At 46.7% G+C, this 22,257-nt stretch overlaps 2 long non-coding RNA genes across 2 annotated transcripts in view; one reads left to right on the forward strand and one right to left on the reverse strand.

The window, feature by feature from the left end:
• LOC122227245 overlaps nucleotides 1-22,257 on the forward strand; it is a 44,509-nt gene that overhangs the window by 15,651 nt on the left and 6,601 nt on the right. The window contains exons 2-3 of the long non-coding RNA XR_006205937.1: nucleotides 18,504-18,642; nucleotides 20,807-20,882. This is a non-coding gene — a long non-coding RNA (uncharacterized LOC122227245). The remainder of the gene's footprint in view (nucleotides 1-18,503; nucleotides 18,643-20,806; nucleotides 20,883-22,257) is intronic.
• Nucleotides 10,783-15,195, reverse strand: LOC122227243. The gene is made up of 4 exons (XR_006205935.1): nucleotides 14,764-15,195; nucleotides 14,534-14,656; nucleotides 12,700-12,761; nucleotides 10,783-11,059 (listed from the first exon to the last, which is right to left on the reverse strand). It is a non-coding gene; the product is annotated as an uncharacterized LOC122227243 (long non-coding RNA).

Genomic DNA, 22,257 nt, shown 5'->3' on the forward strand with positions numbered 1-22,257 from the left:
TCCTACTCTCTCATTTAACACCTTCTCATATTTCCTCAAAAGACTTGAACAGCGACTTCATAAAAGCAAGTATCCAGATGGGCATTGACTGTATGAAAGGGTGCTCAACCTTATCAGTCACCAAGAGAATGGAAATGAAAAGCTTGGTGGGGCACCATGACACCTGCCTCAGAGCGGCTGAAATTAAAAAGACCTAGGAGAGTACCAGGTATTGACAAGGATTGCAGAACAACTGATTGCCGTGCTGGTGGGAGTGTAGATTGGTATCACCACTTTGAAAAACTACTTGGAAATATCTACTAAAGCTGAATATACGCTTACCCTCTTATCCAGCTATCCCACACCTACCGTATATACCAAACACAAAGGCATATGCTCGTGTACCAAAAGATACACGCAAGCATGTTCAGGTAACATTAAGTATAATACACAGACAGTAAACAATCTCAGTGCCCATCCGTAAGAATAGAATGGGTGCAGAATTTGTGGAATAGTCATAAAGGGCATGCTATGTGGTGATGAAAATGAATGGGCTATTGCTATATTCAACATCTCAGAAATAATGTTGAGCGAAAGAAGTCGCATTGTATGATTCTACCACACAAGTTTCAAAAACAACGGAATTAATTTATGGTTAGAATAGTGGCTACCTTGGGAAGGAAGAACTGGATAATGACTGGGCATGAGGGACCTTCTGGGGTGCTGGTAGTACTCTCTTTCCTGATCTAGGTAGGATTTACATGGATACATGAACTTGTGAAAACCTACCGACTTGAAGCTCATGATTTGTGCACTCCTCTCTATGTATGTCATACCATAATGGAAAGTTGTTATGTATGTGTGCATGTGTGTGTATGTATGTATGCATAGATAAGTATATATAAATATATATATATATATATATTTGTATTCCTCTCTTGACCTCACTTTTATTTCCAGCTGTTATACTGTTTCTCTTCTTCACTTCACAGCAAAACTAAAAAAAAAAAAAAAAAATTGTTCATGTTTATGATCTCCCAAGTTTTTCTGTCCTCAACATTCTGCTGAAATCGCTCTTGTGAGTGTCACCAATGACATCCATATTGCAAAATGCAATGGTCAATCTCAGGCCTCATTGAACTTGACCTGTCAGCCAAATTCAACACATATGACCCTTCTCTTAGGCACACTGTCTTCACCTGACTCCCAGGACACCACTCTCCCGGTTTCTGACAGTCATGTTGGACTCCTTGGCTAGCCCCTCATCTCTTGTGTAAACATTGGAGTGCTCCAGGTTTAGTTCAAGGCCCTTCTTTATCTATACTCTCTGGCTGGTATGTTGATGAGTTTCTCAGCTTTTTTTTTTTTTTTACCTATATATTCATGACTCCCAAATTTATGTCTGCAGCCTGGATCTCTTTCCTGAGAGGCCTCATATCGCCAGTTGTCAATCGCCACCTTGATAAATTTGCTTGGGTGTTTAATGGGCGTCTCAAACTTAACACATCCCCCAGACTCCTCGCCTCCTCCCATCCCCTCAGGGTGCACCTCCTCCCGCAGCTGTGGCCTGTTCTTCCAGGTGCTAAGGTTCCACAGCTCACACTAATCTTCAACTTCTCTTCTTCCCTCACTTGACCCAATCTGTCTCCAAGCAAAACTCACCCGCGTCTCCATCACTTTTCATTACGTCTAAAACTATGACTCTGGAGCAAGTCGCCTTCATTCCTCCACTGGGCGCTTCCGTGAGCCCCCTACCCAACAGGCCTCCCCATTTCTGTCCTTACCTCCTTCTTTCAGGCAGGATCTGCCCATGACAACAGAGAGCGGTCCACGAGGGAAGGTAATACTGACACCAGCTACACAGTGACAGCTGAGAAGGCAAATAGGACACCGGGAGGCGGCCCCCATATTGCCAACAGCAAGAAGCTGTGACCACCTGTAGACCGTATGCACGACAGGAAAAGGTGGCGTTACCTTCACCCAGGGGCCAGAGCTACTTTGAAAGAAGTTGTGAGCAACATAGGCCTGTTGGGCTGGAGCTAGGAGCACAGAGGGGTGGTTAGTGATGTGGGAAGGACTGGCTTCTCCTTCCTTCCAGGCCTCTTGTCTCCCACCGGGCCTTCTCATTGACAGGGTCCTGCCAGAAGGCAGCTGACGCAGGATCCCTGGACATGGCCTGCAGGGTCACTCCCCCGCCAGAGACCAGGGCAGGGGGGACACAGAAAAATGAGTCTGAGGCAAAGATGCCAAGGACTAGCTCACTGCAGCCCCCATTGTCCATTCATCCCCGGGAGATCCAGGTCTTGTGGGGCCTGAAGCGTATGCAATTTGCGGAGCCCTCGTTAGGAAGAAATTAAAAGACGAGAAATACTAAGTTAGGAATGAAAGTAAATATTTAGATGAAAACACAAATCACGGCAAAACACAGAGTTGTAACAGGCCAGTAAATACCACAAACGGATGACATCGATCGGGAAAATAACAATCTCTTTTATCAATTGATTGCCTGGCCTACCTCTACATTACTTTCTTTTCTTTTTTTCTTTTTTTAATGTTTATTTATTTTTGAGAGAAAGACAGAGTGTGAGTGGGGGGAGGGGCAGAGAGAGAGGGAGACACAGACTCTGATGCAGGTTCCAGGCTCTGAGCTGTCAGCACAGAGACTGACACAGGGCTCGAAGTCACAAACTGCAAGATCATGACCTGAGCTGAAGTCGGACACTTAGGCTGAGCCACTCAGGTGCTCCTGAAGTAGTTTTTTTTTTTTTTTAATGTTTTATTTATTTTTGACTGAGAGAGAGAGAGAGAGAGAGAGAGACAGAGAATGAGCGGGGGAGGGGCAGAGAGAGAGGGAGACGCAGAATCCGAAGCAGGCTCCAGGCTCCGAGCTGTCAGCACAGAGCCTGACACGGGGCTCAAACTCACAAGCTGTGAGATCATGACCTGAGCCGAAGTCTGTCGCTCAACTGACTGAGCCACCACCCCTCTACGTTACTTTCTCCCTTGTATTTTTTGGCTTCATATTCTTTGTCATACCTTTTCCCACGACAAAGTCATTTCATAGAAAGAGTACAAATGTGTTCTTTATTGCACTTGATTGCCTTCTTTTTAATTAATGGTTTAAAAAAGCTTCCTCCATTTACCCAACTGGTTATGGTAAATTTTTAGAACTGTCAAGTTTGGGAAAGCTCTGTCAAGTTTCTTTCATATGTGAACTGCAAGATTTCTGGGCCTTTCAAATTTTCTTGTGAAGTGACTAATTTTTTAAGAATTCTGTGAGTTGACAGCACTCGGGTAAAGCTCTCACATCACAGTCCCGGGCAGTGACACGGTGGGTGGTAGGCGGGTTCCTAAAAGCCATTCGTGCTCCAGGACAGCCGGCAATAACTTCTAAAAACATAGGAAGAACTGTGAACCACACGAATATATCCCTGAACTCAAACTGAACTCACACTGGAAGTACCCCAGCTCAATTTTCCCCAGCTGGACCCCAAAAATGCCTGTGGCCATTCCAGCACTGAGAGCTGATATGGTAGAAAAATCAAGAAAGAGATCAGCTGGTCCTAACGAATTGTGGTTATAGTATCATGCTTTTGCAAGTTTTATAAAGTGTATGACCACACGAATGCATTGCTGGAAACCTGGAAGGGGCCGGGCAAGTGCAGAGTTCTTTAGGATGAAGCGGGTAGACACCTACAAGAGACAGAGTGGTCCTTAACAAAGTGTAAGTTGAATTGTGGACCCCTCTGCTCTATGTGCTCAGAAGGCCTAAAAAATCGAATCCTTACAATCACCTCTGGTGCCCCACCACTCCTCCCGGACCCCACCTTCTGGTCCCCTCCCTCTGGCTCCTGCTGTTCAACACACCCTGGCCTGTTGCTCTTACTCTAGCATTCCTACCACAGGGCCTTTGCTCTGGCTTTCCCCTCTATCTAAAACTCAATTCTCCCAGATAGATGCTTATATCTTCTCTTCCCTCAGGTTCTTATTCAAATATCACCTGCTGTATGTGCTTCCTATTGTGACTGTAACAAATGACCACAAACTTAGTGGCTTAAAACAACACAGATTTATTATCTTCTCATTCTGCAGATCAGAATTCCAAAATGGGCTGGCAGGGCTTCATTCCCTCTGCAGGCACTAAGGAAGAATCCATTTTCTTTCCTTTTCCAGTTTCCAGAGGCAGCCCATGTTCCCTGGCCCACAGCTGCGTCTCTCACCTCTCCTCCGACTCCGAAACTCCTGCCTCTTTTTTTTTTTTTTTTACCCCCCTCATAAGGATCCCTATGATTACATTGGACCCACATGGAAAATCCAGAATCATCTCCTCCCTCAAGATCCTGAATTGAATCATCCCAGCTCATCCCAGCTAAGTCCCTTTTGCCCTATAACCTAACATATTCACAGGTTCTGGAAGTAGGACCTGAACATCTTTTATATATATATATATGATATACATACATATATATATATATATATGTATGTATATCATATATATATATATGACATATATATGTCATATATATGTCATATATATCATATATATCATATATATGTCATATATATCACATATATATGACATATATATGACATATATATCATATCTATATAAAATATCTTTTATATATCTTTTATATATGATATATATGTCATATATATGTGTATATATATATATACACACACACACATATACATATATATATATATATATATATATATATATATATATATAATTTATCGTCAAATTGATTTCCATACAACATCCAGTGCTCATCCCAACAGATGCCCTCCTCAGTACCCATCACCCACATCTTTAGGGGGAAGGGGCATTCTTCTGCCTACTTCATCTTCCTGGTAAGACCCTCCCCTATCATCCTTTTATTGTTTTTAAATGTTTATTTATTTTTGAGAAAGAGAGAGAGAGAGAACATGCTTGAGAGGGGGAGGGGCAGAGAGAGAGGGAGACAGAGGATCTGAAGCAGGCTCTGTGCTGACAGCAGAGAGCCCTATGTGGGGCTCAGACCCATGAACTTTGAGATCATGGCCCGAGCCGAAGTTGGACGCTCAGTCAACTGAGCCACCCAGGCGCGTCCCCATCATCCTTTTAAAATGTTGGAATAGTGGGGATCTTGTCTCGTCCCTGCCTGAGAGGAAATGTTTCCTGTGGTCCACAGGTATGTATGATGTTTTCTGCAGTTAGAAACCTGTATCAGTCAGGGCACTACCAGAGAAATAGAACTGCTAGGAAATATATATGAACAGATTTATTGCAATTGTGGGGGCTGGCTAGGCAGGTCCAAAATCCATACGGCAGACTGTCAGGAAGGGTGGGTGGAACTCACAGACAAGAGCTGAAGCTGTGGCCCACAGGTGGAATTTCTTCTTCTGCAAAGTCTCAGTTCTGCTCCTAAAGCCTTTCATGTCGCTGAATCAGGGCACACCCAGATTATCCAGGATAATCTCCCTTAACTAGAGTCACCTGATTATGGACTTTAATCATACTACAAAATATGGTCACAGTAATGCCTAGATGAGTGTTTGCATAACTGGGGACTGTGGCCTCACCAATTAGACACGTAAAACTGACCACTGCCAGGACCCTTTATCAGGTTAAGGAAGCGGATTACAAATTCTTATCATCTTGTTAGAGACGGCCATTTAGTTTTCTTCCTTTAATGTATCACTATAGTGAATTTAAAAATAAAGATTGGCTTGTAATGTTAAAATCTATGTTTGATTCTTGGGATGAAACCTATTTGCTCATGATTTATTGGTCTTATAATACATAGCTAGATTAAATTTGCTACCATTTTATTTATGAGTTTTGCATCAGTGTAATTTTGATTGGGCCACTTCCTTGTGTGTGTTGTCTCAGTTCAGTTTTGGTCTGTTGGGGTTAGAGGCTTCCATTGAAAATGACAGAAAATTCAACTTGAGCTTGTTTTAAACAGTGGTTCTGAGAGCTGGAGGGTACGGGGTGGGGGTAGGGCATACCTGGAGGCAGGGCTCCATTCAGGGGTCAGATACTGTAATCAATGCTCGTTCTCTCTCTCTGTCCTGGTTCTGCTTTTCCCTTGTGTCTGCTTTCGTCTAGGGCTCCACACAGCAGGCAAATGGTGGCTCCAGGATCTATGGCCCAGAAGCCACTGAAAAATTTGTTCTTAACAGGATCACATGCCCATTCCTGAACCATTCACAGTGGTCGGGAGAAAGGAAAGCTGAGCGAGGTTTATGTGCCCAGCCCGGGAACTAGGGATGGCGTCACCCCCTCTGGAAGTAGAGAGACACAGACCAGGGTGGAGAGGGAGACGGCTCCCGCTGAGGGTAATCAGGGTGTGGTTACTAGAAGGATGAATGAACACTGAGGAGAAAAACCACAGATGCCCACTCCAGTGCTAGCCCAACAGACTGGATTGGGGAAGTTTTCCGTCTTTGTTCTCTGCTTTGTAGCTATTTAAATAGCAGAAGTTATTGGTTCCTTGAAGGTTTGCTATAACTCACTGTTAAAACCATTTTGGGCCTGATGCTGTTTTTAGAAGCATACTTTGATGGTCTAATTTCTTCTGTGTATGTTAGCATTTTTTACCTCTTCTTGAGCCATTCAGGGGAATAAATAAATTAAAGAAGCAGCATTTGGTTTCATTTACCAAGTCAACATTTGTTTCTCATTTCATTAATTTCTGCTTTTATCTCTATTAATTCCTTATTTTTATAGAGGTTCCCCCCCCCCCCTCTAATTTTCCTATTCCCAATTGCTTGCATTCAACTCTCTTTCCTGTTTTCTAATAAATGTGTTCAGGCTATACATTTTTCTGTAAATACTGCATTGGCCTTAACAATTGAATTCATTATATGGTGCTCTCAGTGTCATTAATTTATAAATAATCATTTCAATTTTGAGTTTGTCTTTAACCTGAGAGTTATATAGAATAGGTTTTTAAAATTTCAGGTTGCTGAGGGGCACGTGGGTGGCTCAGTCAGTTAAGTGTCTGACTTCAGCTCAGGTCATGATCTCACAGCTTGTGAGTTTGAGCCCCGTGTCGGGCTCTGTGTGGGCTCTGGGCTGACAGCTCAGAGCCTGGAGTCTGCCTCGGATTCTGTGTCTCATTCTCTCTCTCTGCCCCTCCCCTGCTCACACTCTGTCTCTCTCTCTCTCTCTCTCTCTCTCTCAAAAAATAAACGTTAAAAAATTTTTTTTAATGTTTAAACTTTCAGGTTGCTGAGTATTTGTTACATTGTTTTGCTACTCTTTTATCTTTGATTCTAGGGTTTTTTTGTTGTTGTTTTTTTAACATTGTAGTCAGAAAATGTAGCCTATATGATGTCTACTTTTTGGAATTAAGATTTTTCTTCAAACCAACTTTAATGGATGGTCAATTTTTGTTTGTATCGTAGATATTAAAAAGCAACATGTAAATGTATATTCTCAGTTCAGTAAATTTCTTATATAAATCTCAAATCAAACTGACTTCTTTTTCTTTACCAGATCTATCAGCTTTTGAAAGGCATGGGTGAATGAAGTGTCATTACAAGTTTGACAATTTCTCTTTGTAGTTCTATTTCTTTTATATTTTGATACTTTGTTGTTTAAGTATAAAATGTATTTCATTGTCATAATTCCTTGGTACGTTGTACCTTTTATAGGTGCTTTATTTTGAATTCTATTAAATCTTATACTAATATTTTCATGCTTTCGTTTTGTTTTGTTAGCATATATTCATTTTTCCATTCTTCTATTTTTCTTCCTTTTTGTAGTACATTGTTTTAAATGCAACTCTTCAAAATAATTGTATTATGTGTGGACATGTGTATATGTTGTTGAGATTTCTTTCACCCATTCTGAAAGTCTCTGTCATTTGATAAGAGAGTTTAACCCATTCACAATTATTGTGATTTTGGTATGTTTGGATGTCTCCCCACCTTCTGTTCAATTGATCAAGTTTTCTTTATTTTTATTTTTCTGTATTTTTTGGCAAGTTATGTGTACTATTTCTATGTTTCTAATGCTCTATTTTTTTTAAGTTCATTTGTTTTGAGAGAGAGAGAGAGAGAGAGAGAGAGAGAGAGAACCCCCACCAGACTCTGCACTGTCAGCACAGAGCCCAACATAGGGCCTGAACCCAGAACTGTGAGATCATGACCCGAGCGGAAACCAAGAGTCGAATGTCCAACTGACTGAGCCATCCAGCACCCCTCTAAATTTTTAATAAACTTATTCAAGCACTTTTTCTTTCAAGTATCTTAGACCTCTTCCTATGTTTCATATTTTGTTGAAACTTTAGTTCCAAGTGTTATTGTTTTATTTCCATATTTTTAAAATAAATCATTTCTTTAAAATTAAAGTTTTATAGATGCATTTTCATTCATTATTTACATTCTTAAACATTTACTGGTTTCTTTTCTTTAAAACATTTTAAAATGCAAAAAATAAAAAATAAAAAAAATAAAAATAAAACATTTAAAAATCCATGACATTCTCCTTTTTGAATTCTATTTTGGTTTTCCTATAGTACATAATTATTTCTTCAGAAGGGGTGAATGAATAATAGTAAATTTTCTTTGTTCTTCCTTAGCAGAAAACATCTTGGATTTGTTTTCATACTTGATAGTTTGGCTGATGTAGAATTTTAGGTTTGAAACAATCCAGAAACATTGAGAATTCTGTTTTCATTTTGTAATTTAGAAATGCCACAAGGATGTGTATCTTTTTCGTGTTTTCTGCTTACTACTGGGTGGGTCTTTTTATAGTTTGAGGACTCAGGTCCTTCTGTAGCTCTGGAAAATATTTTGAAATTATATCTTTAATTATTTCATTACCTCTGTTGCCTCTTTTATCTAGTCTAGAGTGTTTATAAGTATTAGGTCATGTATTTTCTCATATTTTGTATCTCTTTGTGTTTCCACTCTATTTTCTAGGGGATTTCTTTGATTTTATCTTCATGTTTCTAATTTTCAAGGATAATTTCTTTTTATTTGATTGCTTCTTTTCAATAGAAATCTACTCTTATTTTATAAAAGCAAATTTCTTTTGGATCTCTCTGAGGATACAATCTAGAATTCTTTTAAAGTTCCTCTCTGTTCCTACATTCTCTCACTTTCCTCCAGGATGAGTTGTTTTGGCTTTTTATCTTTCTCTTTCTCATACTTTTGGTTTGCCTCAAAGGTGATCCATGATGATCATTTCAGATTTATACATTTAAAATTAGGTAGCCTAATATATTCAGGAGACTGGTATGAGTTTCCTTCATGGCTGTGTAGGTGTGCATTCAAAATGGACCTTCCCCTGGAAAGGAGGCTGTCGGCAGCTCTGTGTCAGTGAGACAGCAGGAGGGGTTTGCTCACTGTAGGGGGGTCCTGTTAGAAAGAATGAGGGGACCACACATAGGCAGGCTGGGGACTCTCATGACTGCTAAAGTAAGGTAGACTTTATTCTGTGTATGAAGTGTTTTAATATATTTCTTTGCTGAGCAGGCCTACCTCATTGTCTTTTCTTTCTTTTCCCCTTCCCACGACCATTGCAAAGATTTAGTTCTGTTCTGCTTCACTCAACCCCTACATAGTCATTTCTCTTGTATCAGTTACCTAGTGCCACATAACAAAACACCCCACAGCTTCATGTCTTAAAACAACAATTTGTTATTTCTTGTGATTCTATGGGTTTCCTGGGCTCATTCTTTTACTCCATGTGGTATTGATTAGACCCACTCATGTTGCTGCACTCGGCGGGCAGCTGGGCTGTGTTGGAAGTCCCAGAAGGCTTCACTTTCATGTCTGGGGCCTTGGTGCTGGCTATCTGCTAAAACATCTAGTTTCTCGGGGCACCTGGGTGGCTCAGTAGGTTGAGCGTCCAACTTTGGCTCAGGTCATGATCTCACGGTTTGTGAGTTCGAGCCTCACATCAGGCTCTGTGCTGACAGCTCAGAGCCTGGAGCCTGCTTTGGATTCTGTGTCTACCTCTCTCTTTGCCTGTCCCCTGCTTACATGCTCTCTCTCTCTCTCACTCTCTGTGTCTCTCAAAAATAAATAAACATTAAACATTAAAAAAAAAAAAATCTAGTTTCTCCAACAGGTGGGATCTTTCTCCACATGGATTTTTATCCTCCAGAACGTCTTTCTCCAGAATAGGGTGGACTTTCTTACAGAATGGTGGTCCCATTCTAAGGGGGAGTGTTCTAAGCAGACAAGCCCTGGTAATTTCAGCAGACTTGCTAATGTCCCATTGGCCAAAACAGGTTACAATGTCAAGTCCAAACCCAATGTGTAGGGAATCCCACAAGGATCTGACTACCGAGAGGGGTTGTTCATTGACACCAATGTGTCAGTTTACCATACCTCCTAAGGTAGATCTTTCATGTTGTTTAGAAGGCAGTCCACCAGGCTTCTGTGTCAGGAGCAAAAGCCACAGCCAGTCATTCTGTACACATCGGGAGAGAAAGAGACTGCTGCCTGTTTATTCAATAGTTCTTTGCCTGATGTCTACACCATGGCCTGCTCCCTGCTCCCTAAACTGGGAGTCTCCCCAAGATTCTGTTGGAGAGAACAGCTTACATCTCCTTAGTCAATTTCTTCATGCTGATTTAACCACTCTGGTTTTCTCCATAAATTGGATTCTATCTGCTTTTTGTCTTCTAGAAAGTCTTCAAATTTCTCTGTTCTCCTGGAGCCATAATTTCTCATTTTCTTGGGCAGATATGAATATATTCTTTTTATGTGCCTTTCTATTATTTCAGTGAAATTTGATGAAGGGAAGGGTTTGTATGTATTTCAAACATCATCTCGAAGCACACGGAAAAAGCAAAAGAGTTTAAAGTTTATCCTTTTAGTAAGAGGAAAAGAACGTAGTGGGATTCCAGTCCCAGTAGGTAGGGGTGCACCCGTGTGGCAGGAACGCGGAAGAGGGGTGGTGGTTAGACCAGAGGACAGTCTTGCAGTTTGCCAGTTCTGAGATGGTGGCCTTGCTGGCACTCTTCTTCCTCGGGAATCCAGGTTGATGAGTTACCGCTGACCATTTTTGTTCAAGCACCATCTGGGTCTCTGTTGGCCTTTGAAACTGGCCTTTTAGTGGATCTAGTTCAGACTCCTCGGTTTGCAGTTTCGGAAACAAGGCACAGAGATGGGAACAAAGGTCACCCCACACATCAGCAGCACAACTGGGGTTCAAACCCATGCCTCCTGCCACAGAATCCTGCGGTCTTTCCACCACGTGCTTCCCTGCATCTCACCCCCATCTGCACCTTGGAGCGTCCCTCAGAGAAGCCCAGGGTCTTACTGTCAGCCACGAGACCAGGCAGTACCCCCACCCCAGGATACCCAGAGATGAAGGATTTGGGGTTATAGGTGCCCCAAATGAGACAGATGTCTGTCTGGCCCTTCCTCCCAAAAGGCAATCATTTGAGCTGGAGATGACAGCCGCGTTTGGATCATAGATTCTCCTTCTCCCTCCAGCGCCCTCTCTCCCCTACTCAGTTATCTATTTACCTATCTATTTACGTGAGCCTTTTTTTTTTCCCAATGAATTACGTCTGCAAGGCAGTAAAATGTTATGTATTTGCAAGGCCCATAATCTTTAAAAGCCCAGTGATGCCAGCTCCAGACAGCAGCGAGCTCCCTCCAGTATGTTAATAGATAGTATTAGGGCAATAATGAAAACACTTGAGACAAGTAAGCTCCTATCAAAAGCTGAGTAATAGGGCTTCGCCGAGTGAATCACAATGCAGAAGAGATTAAGACGTCTGCCGTTGTGCAGTGTCTATTCAGACTAACAGCTGCTCCGTTTCTGATTAAAATGGGGTTGGGGAGACCTTTCCGAGCAAGTCCCCTTTTCATCCTGCCTTGTCCTCACCCTTTCCACCTCCACCTCCACACACGGGCACCTTCATTTGCACTCAGCCGCAGCCATTCACACACACACGCGCGCACACACACACACACACACACACCCCTCAGAACAGAGTCACAAACACACGTTGCGTCACACACAGAGCCGCAGCCACACACACACAGCCATCAGCGCTGACACGCAGCCACACTGATGCATCCACGCACGCAAACACAGCCACATCCTCGTGCATAGGCACACATGCGACCACTTCGCACACACTCACCGCCTCAGCCAGTCTCTGACACGCACATCATTATTATGATCTGTCACCAACACGGTCTCATATATGCGTGAGATGGCAACCTGTCACACACACACTCTTCGGTCACAACCAGACACTCAGAGACAACCTGACCAGAGTCACAGGACGCACACATACCTGGCAGGTCACGTACAGCCCTAGCAAGCCGTTCGTGTGCAGGTTCACACTTGTGATCACGGTTAGTCGCACACACACAGCCCTTCATTGGCAGGCCATCAGGAGCACTGCTACCCACATCCAGTCACTGTCAGAGACATGCACACATGGTCACGCTGACACGTGACCACAGCCCAGGCACATAGGGAAGGAAGTGATGCCTTTCCTTACACATACAGGGCTGGTCTGCATCCCTGCCAACCCCCAGCCGTGAGCATGCAGTATAATTCACAGATACATCCGGGCACACACGCAGCCCTAGGCACCCCTCTGCACGCCCCTTCAGAGAGTGACCCAAGAGGCAAGACTCAACTACGAGCTCAAGGGATGGCCTCGGAGATGGTTCGGAGGCCTCCCGAGAAAATCCTCAGGGGCCAGGTATCAGGGTCTCCATTTTCCAGTCCCTGCAACGCTGTCTCACCACGCGGGAGATGGAACTGTTTCCGTGGAGTCTCATAGCATAGAACTTGACCTTGAGTGGACCTGCAGATTTAGACGTAGGAAAACTCAGAGCTGTGCAAGCAGAAATGGCTGCTTCAGGAAGGAGTGAGTGCTCCGTCAGTGGAGGTATGCCCATGGAGGCTGGACAGCCACTTGGTAAGGGTGATGAAGAGGGACTCCTGCATGGCACAGGGGTGAACTCGATGCCCTGCAGGTCCATTCCAATCCCCATCCTGGGCCCCGACGTCCTTTGTGTCTTCTTTTCACACCCCCGCCCCATTAACGACTCCCTTCTTCACCCCACTCTTCAGATAGGAGAAGCCAGCAGTCTTGACCTTCCACTTCTCCCTTTACATGATTTCTTCCAAGATCATCTTTCAGTTGATGCTTTCTTTCCATCTCTGTCCCTAAATGTCTGAGACCCGAACTCTAGGCCCAGGGGCAGAGACAGGTGTAGTTAAGCCAGCAGTTATTCAGGAACTCAACTTCTACCTTATTCCGAGAGACCTGGCAGGGCCTTTGGAGACTGACCTGGGCATCTCCTGATTGAAAGGCACTAGGTCACCAGAACTGGGCAGCTAGAAGGATCTTTACTAGGCGGCTGATCAGTCCCAGGGCCAGGCTTTGAAAGCATATGAGGACTTCCACTGGGCTGCAGCCGGTGGCCGCAACTCACCACCCGCCCAGCGTCCTCTCCCCAGGCACCCATCTCCACCCTGGCGGGGGGGGGGGGGGGGGCATCTCGCTATACCTTTCTCCCCAAGCACACCGCCACCCCCCCAACCCTGGGATGCCTTCCCCCCTTGCTCCCAGCGATACCTGCATTTGTCCAAAACCCACCCACCCACCCTGCAGGCACCATGCAGCCTCAGGAGCCCTGGGCTAGAATCAATCCTTTCCCCATTCTTCCTCCCACAGTCATTGTTTTTCTCTGCGAGGACGTGTACCATCTGTCTTCTGCTCAAGGGGTGGGGTTAGGCAGAGGGCTCCTGCTGCTCAAGGGGGTGGGGCAGGAGCTGACTGGACAGGCCCAGGAGCCAGGAAGGGGAACTAGTCCCTCAAAGTGTAGATAGAGCCAAGGGCATAGTTGGGAAAACAACTCTCAGGTTCAACTATGGTGTGATTGGGGCATGGGGACTGAGCCTGAAGGGGCTGGCTACACTGGGGTCTGGTGGGTCAAGTTGCTTCAAGTAGAGGAGTTTGTTATATGGCCCAGAGACACCTCATACAAAGGAATAAGGACCGCAGCAGGACTGGCATGGGAACAGGGTCAGATTAAGCTAGAGGTGTCTGGGATTCTGGGCAGGGGCTCTATTGGGGTCTGCATCCCAACCTTTAGGAGCCTGTATGGATGGCTGCCTTGAAGAGTCAGAGCTTATGCAGAACCCAAGGGTCATATCCATAGGGTGATACCCCAAACAAGAGAATTAAGAGCCACGGTCAGTACCAGAAACCCAAACCAAGATGGCCTGGAGGAGCCCTTCAGAAGTAAGGTAATCTTTTTATGGAGCCTGGTAAAATCTGTATCCCAGGAGTTTGTCTGGGTATTTAATTTTTTTTTTTTTCAACATTTTTTTATTTATTTTTGGGACAGAGAGAGACAGAGCATGAACGGGGGAGGGGCAGAGAGAGAGGGAGACACAGAATCGGAAACAGGCTCCAGGCTCCGAGCCATCAGCCCAGAGCCTGACGCGGGGCTCGAACTCACGGACCGCGAGATCGTGACCTGGCTAAAGTCGGACGCTTAACCGACTGCGCCACCCAGGCGCCCCAAGTCTGGGTATTTAAAGGAGCCACAAAATGTCAGCACTTACCTCTAACTATCCTGCATCTGGGCCATCCATCCACTTGTGTCTCTCTCCTATTAGATGGGGAACCTCCCCAGGAAAGACCACGTCTTATGTCTTCGGGTTCTCCCCTCTGGCTTTGCATAGTGCCTGGCACATAACACATTCCCGGTGACATTTCAGTTTTGCCTCTGCTTCTGAATCTGGGGTCTGGACTTGACCTCCAGGCCCCACATAGCTGCTACCACCTGATTTACCTGCAGCGGGTCTCCTTCTAGTTCCCAGGAACAATCCTGCCCGACCTGAAGCTGGAAGGATCTAGAGCCTCCAGTTTGGCCTTTGGCTGCTTGAGCCCAAGTTGTGTTGGCTTTGCTTAACTGGCATCATCTCATTTGCTGTTCACAAGGCCAGATCCTATCCCAGAACCCATCTGACATCACAGTTCTAGATGGAATTTCAGCGTATTCCCTGTTTATTCATACAACCGACATTTACTCCCCATCGCCAGTGGCCAGCTGTCCCCAGTTCTTCATCTCCCCAGAGCTGACATTGCTCTAAAACCAGTGATCACATCCTCCTTCTGAAACGCTTCCTTTATTTACCTTCTAGGGCACCACCCTGGCTTGGCTCGTCTCTTCCTCTGCTCGGGGTCCGTCGTTAGTTACCCCCACCATCTCCCCAGCTTCTTAGTGATGCATTACTCCAAGTGCTGTCCTCTTACCTCTTCTTTTTTTTTTTTTTTTAACGTTTATTTATTTTTGAGACAGAGAGAGACAGAGCATGAACGGGGGAGGGTCAGAGAGAGAGGGAGACACAGAATCTGAAATAGGCTCCAGGCTCTGAGCTGTCAGCACAGAGCCCGACTCGGGGCTCGAACTCACAGACCGTGAGATCATGACCTGAGCCGAAGTCGGACGCTTAACCGACCAAGCCACGCAGGCGCCCCAGTCTTACCTCTTCTTTTTGCCTGCCCTCACTTCCCAAGGGACCTGCTCCAAGCTCAAGGCTTTAAAACCCCTTTATGGGCTGACCACTGTCAAGCCTCAGGTGTGTTTCTTCAGCCCACATCTCTGCCCTGAACCCTACCTGCTTGCTCAACATTTCCACCCGGATGTCTGTTAGCCTCTCAAACTTTAAACAAACTCCTGATTACCACCTCCAACCTTCTGTCCCCATAGTCTACTTGAACTTGATACATAGTAACTCCACTAATGGTAATTCTTCCAGTCACTCAGCCCCAAGACCTTGGGGTCATCTCTCAACTCCTGCTCAGACTCAGTATGAACCGCCCTCATCTCTTGCCTGGATCACTGCAGTGGCCTCAGACTGCTCTCCCTGCTTCTGCCCTTGTCCCCACCCGAGGTGTTGGCCCCCTGCTGGGTTCTGACCTACCCCTCTGACCCCTCCACACCTCACCCTGTCCCTTGTGTCATCCCCAACTCTTTGTTGCCAAGAGCCTGGCTCCTCTTCCTCCTATTCGAACTTCCGGGTGCTGACATCATCTGAGAAGCAACAGAGAGGACACTTGTGCTCCTGCCCCCTCTTTTCTGTTGGCCTTCTATCACCTCAGTCCCTACATTCTTAGTGCCCGTGCTTAGCAGTCCTGAGCAAAGAAGACCAGGCCTCAGTCCGGTCCCTTGACCAACACCTTGGACCTAACATCAGGACGGGAGCCCTGAGAGGTTGGAACATTTCTTTGGTGCAAAGCCCTTATGTTCCCCCATCTCCTTTAATCTTCAGGTGATCCTGGGAGGCAGGAGTAATTTCCCCTTCCTCTGGGGGGTGGGGGGGCAGGAGAAAAGAGAACCTGTTTGACTACAGCTACACAGCTAGTCAAGATTTGAACCCAAGTCTTCTGACCCCAGGGCTCCTGCTTCTTCCACCTCTAGTGTCCTTAGAGATCAAGTCACCCTCCTCTCTTCCCTCTCAGCCCTGTATCACACTTCTAGAAGGGAGCCCTGAAATCCAGAGGTGGGGAGTGTCTTTCCCAGGGTCACAGACTCAGTGACTGAGCCCAGAGGGGTCCCCAGCTAACCCAGAGCCAGTGGGGGGACCCACACCCCAAGGCCAGGCCCTTCTCCCTTGGGCTCAGCCTGAGGTCCAGAGGCCTAAATAGCACAAGCGATGTTGTCTCCCTCCTCGGGGAGGGGAAGGCAGTGGCGGCAGTTGTGGCGGGCGGAGAGAAATTTCCCCTTTCTGTAGATTGGATCAGTCACTCTCAGAATTGATGGCAACGGCTTCATCACGAAGATCTAATGCTTTAATTATGTTGTGACATGACCTGACACGGGGGTGGCATTTGATGGATTCTCTGGTGTCATCAGCGTGGCCCTGACATAGGAAAGTGGCAGAAGGCAGGGGGGTGGGGGAGGAGGAAGGGCTCCCAGTGGGAGACAAGTCCTCTCAGGTCCCTCCACCTTTCCCTGCTCCTCATCTCCCGGGGCAGCTCCAGCAGCAGTGGGAGAGGGCAGAACAGCTTCTGTGTAGGAGAGGGTTGATGTGCCTTCTGGGATGGACTGGATCCTGGGGGGGGGGGGGGGGGGTGCCCACGCGAGTGCATGTGTGTGTGTGCCTGTGTGAGCGTGTGCTTAGATACACAGGGACAGGTCTGAACAGGTGAGAAGATTCGGACCCATGTTGTAGAAGCAACAGCTGAATTGCTGTCTGGCCTGTAAAGAAGGTCTAGAAGGTGAAGCGTGGGGGTGGGGCACGGGGCTGGTCCACAGGAGTAGACGCGCTCATGCAGTCTTGGAGGGCAGGGCTGGGACCAGTGGAGGGACTCATGCCGGGCCACAGTGTAGACCGCCCTGGGAGCCAGTGAGCAACTCGTCCCTGGCAAAGGCTGCCAGGGCTCGTGCGGAGGGCATTCCTTCCCCTGGGGGACACCTTACAACTAATGGCCTCTGGGGCTAGGATTCCCTGTATCTGTGGGCGAGCCACTGAGTGTGTTTCTCTCCTTGTTTTACTGTCAGGGCTTTGTAGTGCCCTCAGTGTGGCAAGAATAAGAAGCAAAGCTGCTCCCCTCAGCCCAAGTTCTTTGTCAGGATGCTAGATTGTGCAGCCCCTGCTCTGCTCCTGCGGCCGGGGCTCTTCCTCCACGAGCTGGACAGTCCCACTTTTCAGCGAGAGTGGAGGCTGGCAGGGGAAGGGGGTGGGGATGCCCACCGGCGGGGTCCACCCCGGGTCAGGGGCCCTGCCAGTCTGTCCTCATGACCACCTGTGACCAGGAGCGAGTGGTTAGCCCCGCCTTACAGGGGATGCTAGAGAAGCTCAGAGACATGGAGTTGCCTGCCCAGGGCTACCTGACCAGGAAGGGGTGGATCAGATTGGATTTGGCAAATGCTTGTGAAGTGGCCCCTGCGTGGCAGACCCTGGAGAAAAAGCCGCAGATCCGAACCGCAGTCTCTGCCCTTGAGAAGCACAATGCCTGCCCACAGCTCCCTCTCCTTCAGATGTCCCTGCTCTTTCCACTGCTCCGCTCTGCCCTGGCTGGGGGCTTGGGGATGGCAGCCCAGAGTGGGGAGGGCGGGAGAGCTAGAGAAGGTGTCAGGGGACTGGGGCCTGGTTCGGGATGCTTCAGTCGCCAGCCCTGCCGTGGGGAAAGCAGAGGTGGAGAAGTCACAGAATGGAGGGGCCTCCCGAGCTCTCTTCAGTACTATCCTCCCCATCCTACCTCACCCCATCCCCTCGTGGGGCAGAAGGAGAAACCAAGGCCGCTAGAGAAGAAGAGAGAGGCCCAGGGTCACTCCGTGTGTTAGCACAGGAGTCAAGATCATGAACATGGGCTCCCGGGTCAAGGCTTGACCACATCGGTACCCAGGGGGCAGGGCTGCCAGGCCCGGCCATAAAAGGCTTCCGGGGGGAGCCTTGAGCTTCTTCTAGAAAGAGGAGTTAAAGAAAGTCTGGCCAGAGAGGAGATTCATGTCGGAGATGTCAAGATGGGGAGAGAGCGGGAGCTAAGGCTTGGCTGTTCTCTAAAATCCTGGATGCCCTGCAGGCTCTGAAATGACACCTGAGGGAGACGTGAGAACAGAAGGACCTCGCAGATACGAGCGGAGCAGCAGTGTGTGAGTCCGGGCGTGGACAGAAGCAGGTGCTCACGTGTGCTGCCCAGAACCTGCAGTCCAGGGGCAGCGGTAAGACTCTGCAGAGCCCCGAAGTGTGGAGTCAAGGGTCTGCACGGGTGGGGGCTGCGAACAAGAGCTGGGTCAGAGAGGAGGTGGGGGTTCTCCCGGAGGAATCTGTGTCTGGATGTAACTGGTATTCTAGTGTGACTGTGGAGCCACCATATGCCTTGGTGTGCCCTGCTAGGTGACCACTCCCCCGGGCTTAGCTGTGGCCAAGTATGGTTGGGTGTCCCTGTGTGAAGGTGTTAGCAGGTGCAGCCATGCAGCCATATCTGGTCAGGCTGGTTGGACACCTGTGCCTGTCTGACCTCCCTAGTCTGGTGTGTACTTGGAAGCAGCTGTGTGTTTAGTGAACGCAGCTCTAGGCATAGCCATGGCCCCTATCATAGCTCTGTGCCCCCTTGTAGCCACATTTGTGTGGAATTGTGCGGCCCTATTTGTGACTGTCTCTGAGGTAACCTTGGCCCTAACCTCTGGGCTGCTGGGGCTCTGTAGCTAGGCAGCCCCTCCATCACAAGACACTGTGTGTCTTCCTAAACCATCACCATCAGCTGGTTTCCAGCGCATGGGCAGGGAATCAACACCAAGACCACCTTGGGCAGGCCCAGACTCTTCTGCCCTTAGGCCCCTGGGCCCTTCCATGGCTTTTCTCAGATGGAGAGAAGGGCAAAGATGTCACTAAAACCCTCCCTACTAGGTCTCACGGGGAGGGGTCATAGAGCTATCTCCTCCGATGGCCTCATTTGGCAAATGGAGAAACTGAGGTTCAGACAGGAAGTAACCTGCCCCGGATCAAACCCCAGGATTATGTTCCAAACTTGAGATAAAGCTGAGAATACCAAATGTGGAAACCGCATTTCACAGGCTTTAACGTGCCCATTTGACAGATGGGTATGAACAGTGGGTATTAGAACTGTTCTGGCCTGGAATTCTGGTCCTGACTCCACACCCGATATGTGACCTTGGATCATTCATACCCTTCTCTGAGCTTCTTTTTCTCACCTATAAACTGAGAGGCTTGATGGGTTTGCTTTTTAAGTGCCCTGTTCTAGCATGGTCCATGATCAGTCCTGGAGGCTGGAGGTCAGTACGATCTGGGAGGTCGTGTGCACCTGTTGGGTGATCATTATTCAAAGCTTAATTATGGGTGAGTATTAAGCATAGCCCAGAGGGGACAGCTGTGAATTTGGGGTCACACAGTGAACTGGTGGCAATATCAGGATGAGAAGGAAGCTAGGCCTCCTGACCCCTCACCAACGCCCCCTCACTGCACCCTAGAGCTGTTCCCGGGACTCTCTGGGCCTATAGGTGTCAATGACTTCTTGACACAACCTCATGGACCTCCCCGAAGCTGTCTTGCCATTTCCTGAAGTCATATGCCTGGCATGTCCATGCCAGGCAGGTGCTGTGCTAGAGACTCTTCTTCCCATTCCCTTATTTAATCCTGGTGGGAGCCCATTTTACAGATGAGAAAGCTGAGGCTCGAAGGAGTTAAGAGATAATAATTGCTCATACTTTTGAGCCTTTCTTGACTGAATGCAAGACCCTTTGCTGGACACTCACTGAGATGAGGGGAGGGTGACAATCCAGCCTCCAAAATATCCCTCCCGAATAGCACCAAGACCTGCATGGGATCTGCCAGCCTGATTTAGACAGCAATTTGCATACAATTTACCCGGAAAGCTGCACTGTGAAAAATATAATTACTTTTTTAATATTCTTGCTCTGATGCGAATGCTTACCGCCCGGTAATGAATTACTTGCTTAATGAAGATAAACCTGAATTGGAGATGCACTTTGGAGAGCTGCTGGGGCAGCCGACTTGAAGCCATCATTTGCAGCTGTTAATCTCTGAAATTGATGCCCTTGTTGGTAGGATCATAAATCGAGGGGAAAATCTATGAGCTCCAGCGCCTCCAGTAACTTACTCTGTGGCACTGGTGGAGTCACTCGGCCTCTCGGTGTCTCAGTTTCCTCATCTGTCCATCGTATGGGGGTATGATAGAATCGTAGAAATGCAGGCATGGAATGGGCCTTCATTCAAGAATGATCGAGCATCTACAGTGCGCCAGGTAAGAGCCAGAGGGAGGAAGCGATTTATTTTCAAAGACACACATAGACTGAGGGGCTTGGGAACCAAAACTGCGCAGCGTAACCACATCTCTGCTCACAGGTGCTATACCTGGATCCTTGCTCCTAAATGGACTCTAAGCTACCTCCCGGCTGCTGGTGATGGAAGAGAGCACCAGGTAGGAGTCAGATCCTCATAGGAGGAAAAAACCCTGTGGTCTGGTGTGGCCACTGGAAACTGACTGTTCTTGTACCTGATGCTGGCCATTTCCGGGGACCAATCAGAGCCGAGGCCAAGACTCCCAAGTCCCCCTTCACAGAAGTTTCTCAACACATACACCCAGGTGAGGGCTGAGGGTTCCAGGATAAGTCCCCAGCTTAGTAAATACGTATTTACCTCCTTCTATGACAAGGTGTTATATAGGGTCTAGGGACATAATTATGAATAAGACCAACAAGTCACCACCACAAAGACCCCAAATTCTAGAAAAGTGTGGCAACCACTTAGAAATAACGAGTCAACTAATAATAAAGATAATGTCAGATAGTGATAAATGCTATAAAAATTTTTAATGGATAATATGATGTAGAGCAATTGAGGAGACTGTTTTTACTTTTTAGTCAAACAGACCTTCCTAAGGAGGGGACACCTGGGCTAAAATCTAAATAACACTAAGAAATCATCCTTGTGGGCACCCTGGCTGACTCAGTCGGTGGAGCATGTGACTCTTAATCTGTGTTGTGTGTGAGTTCGAGTCCCACATTGGGTGCAGAGATTAACTAAATAAATAAGAAATCATCTTTGTAAATATCCAAAAAAAAATGTGGTTCCAAGTAAGATTTGAAAAGCAGGCAGAAGCCAGGTCACAAAAAGCCATATAAGTTATGGAGGGGATTTCAGATTTTATTCTTAGTGCAAGGAGAAGTCGTTGGATGTTTTCATAAGGGGAGTGAGATGATTTATTGACATTTTAATAGATCATTCTGTAAGAAAAAAAATAGACAATCTGGATAGCTCTATATCTTTTTTCAATAGCTCTATATCTATTAAAGAAATTGAATTTATAATATAAAAATTTCCCACCCAGATGGTTTCACTGGTAAATTCTATCAAATATTTAAGGAATAAATAATACCAATTGTACACAAACTCTTTCAGAAACTAGACAAAAAAAGAACATACCTCAATTCTCCTATTGGTTATTTATTTCTGCACAACTATCCCTAAATGTAGTGGCTTAAAACAATACTTTATTATTATTATATCTCATGATTTAGACAGGCCACACAGTGGGGTTGGCTTGTCTATGCTCCACAATATCTGGGCCTCAGCTGGGCTGAGATGACTCAAATGTCTAGGGGATTATAACAACTGGAAGCTAGCTTAGCAATGTTTCTCTCTCTCTCCATATGGCCTCTTGGTTAGCGTGGGTCCCCTTACAGCATGGTGGTCTCATTTCCTGCATGGCAGACTGGGGCTCTAGCTGTGAGCATTCCAAGAAGACTGGAAGAAGTTGCAAAGCTTCTTAGGACCTAGCTTTGGAAGGACACCGC

This window comes from Panthera leo, chromosome C1 (genome assembly GCF_018350215.1).
Source record: "Panthera leo isolate Ple1 chromosome C1, P.leo_Ple1_pat1.1, whole genome shotgun sequence".
NCBI lineage: Eukaryota > Metazoa > Chordata > Mammalia > Carnivora > Felidae > Panthera > Panthera leo.